The following is a 2,640-nucleotide window of genomic DNA, read 5'->3' as shown; positions in this document are numbered from 1 at the left end:
TGATACAGGACCTGGAACATCTCCCCTATGAGGAAAGGCTAAGAAACCTGGGTCTGTTTAGTCTTGAGAAAAGACGAGTGAAAGGGGATCTTATCAATGTTTATAAATACCTGAAATGTGGGAGACAGAGGGATTTGGCCTACCTCTTTTCAGTGATCTGTGGGGACAGGACAAGGGGCAATGTCCACAAAATGGAGCAGAGGAACCAACATGTGAAAGAACTTCTTCACGGTGAGGGTGACGGAGCACTGGAACAGGCTGCCCAGGGAGGTTGTGGAGTCTCCTTCTCTGGAGATATTCAAGGCCCGTCTGGACACCGACCTTGGCAACCTGCTCTGGGGAACCTGCTTTGGCAGGGGGGTTGGACCCAGCGATCTCTGGAGGTCCCTTCCAAACCCTACAATTCTGTGATTCTATGATTACTGATCTCTCTACTTCCTTACTTTTGCTCATTGGGCCTTGCAGAAACAATGAATTGGCTTTAGAAATCTTTGTGGTAATAAAAGGCTTGTTGGACAAATGAACACCAAAATTTTCATCTTTCTAGTTCAAACTTGACTTGGAAAAGCTGTAGCTGCCAGTTTCTTTGAAAGATTGAGATTGGGCTTCTGTAACTTATTTATTTATTTAACTTTTTTTTTTTTTTTTTTTTTTTTAAACAAGAGACAGGCAGTAATTGCATACTGCAGAAAAGTTGCCTGAACATTTCTTTTTGTAAAGAGACACCAACTGCCATTTTTTACTCCAAAGGTCTTAGCCCAGAAACAAAGAAAGATAATAAGGCTGTATTATAGATCCAGTGTTAACTGCTGCCATCAGTAGATGCTGACTCTGTCTTATGACAGAGCAATTAACCTTTTCAGCACTGACCAAAGTCAGGGAACAAGTGGCAATTAATAAAATAGGCTCTCATATCTCAGCAGTAAAGGGTCACACAACAGCTGAAGTGACACAGACACTATTGTGTCCAAAGGAAATGACTTTTTTTTTTTTTTCTCCTTAAGAGAACCACATCTGACACTTATTTCCTCAGAGTAAAATCCCCCCCAATACAAAGGCACTTGAGACTGTTGGATGTGTAAGCTCCACAAGATTTTCAGACAGAGCTTTGAAAAATGGGAGGTGTTGGTGGAACACAAGAGTTTTAGATGAGTAGTGTCTCTCCTCTGTAGTGTGATGACTGAAAGGCCAATGCACTCTATAGAGTGCACTGCTTAAATGTTAACATTGCTCTGTCACTTTCAGACTCTGTTCAGTATTATTGTAACAAGAGTTGTAAGAAATTTATTTCAAAATCATTGTTGTTTTATCAGGAAGCCATAAGGCTTCTGTTACAAGAAGCACCACAGAAATGGCTAATCACTCAGTTGATCTTACCACATACTCGGTCAAAAATTTGAAAAATTAATAACTGTTGGAAATATTTAAACTTGTCTAATATTAATAAGTGGATACAAACAGTCCAATATCCTTCATGAACTAGAATACGGTAGTCCTAACATGGTACACACTTATGTATAGGCTTGAATTTAGCTGTGACAGTATCTATCCTACATGCCACAGTTATCTTAAATTCAACATACTTATGTTTTTTGCGAGCTTAGATGCAAATTTTGTAACTCATGGGAATGTAGTTAATCCCCCTGAACAGTGAATACTCTACAGATATAACTAAGACACATTTGTTGACAGGGTCTACAGCTCACATTTTAGTGACAACATGGGTGTCATGCCATTACCAAAGACATAGGCAATAATGAGAAGGAAGAAAAAACACCTTCACTTTCAGGATTAATATGACCCATTTTTCAACTGTATAGTTGCAGTCACAGATAGCCAGTGTGTAACAAGACTTCTCTTTTCCACATGCTTGCCATCATATGAACACAAAGGCACAAGAATTGTCACAAGTTAGTTGGTATAGCCCACATGTCTAGAGTTGACGGCTACCTAAAGAGGAGCTTCTAGTTGCCCCAAGGATTTTGCTTTGATTAAAAAATGTCTTAAAGGCACAAGTAATCTAGATAGAAGTCTAGAAACCACAGCTAGATGTATAAAATGCTCCAGATAAAAACTTGCTGTCTCTCTTTGGTAATGGTAGCAATATTCACTAAGAAAGAAGATAAGTGTCCTAAACCTCAAAATGAGATCAGGATTTAGCTTTCAGCAATTTCTGTGCTGTATTTATTACACATATATCTCACACACTGTAGCTGGAGCTTAGTAGTGCTTCCTTTCTGCTTCTTGTCACGTATTTGCAGAATAGAGCATAACAGGAACCCAGCTAGATAGTCTCTAAATTACATCAAAGCATGATTCATAAATATGGGAAAAAAATAGTGTAAATAAATGACTTGTGTACAAAGCATTTCTAAACATAGCCTAAATACGGGCTGAATAATTATACCATAGGATTGCAAAGGGGTTTCAGAGCATCAGGGCCCAATTTTCCGCAAGAAAATTTTGGCTTGAGAGAGTCTATTCCAGTCTGATAGAATAGGGAAGGTAGAAAACACTTGTTTAAAAAGAGGTTTACACCAACACTTTATTTGTGTAAACTTTAATCTCCTTACAGTAGAAACTTACACAGTACAAGCCAAAAGTAGTATAACAATTTTACAGCAAAGCTTACCAGTAAAA

The sequence above is a fragment of the Netta rufina genome (genome assembly GCF_964035555.1).
Source record: "Netta rufina genome assembly, chromosome: 4".
NCBI classification, from domain to species: Eukaryota; Metazoa; Chordata; class Aves; order Anseriformes; family Anatidae; genus Netta; species Netta rufina.
The sequence above is the reverse complement of the archived record's forward strand: the minus strand, read 5'-3'. Positions refer to the sequence as shown.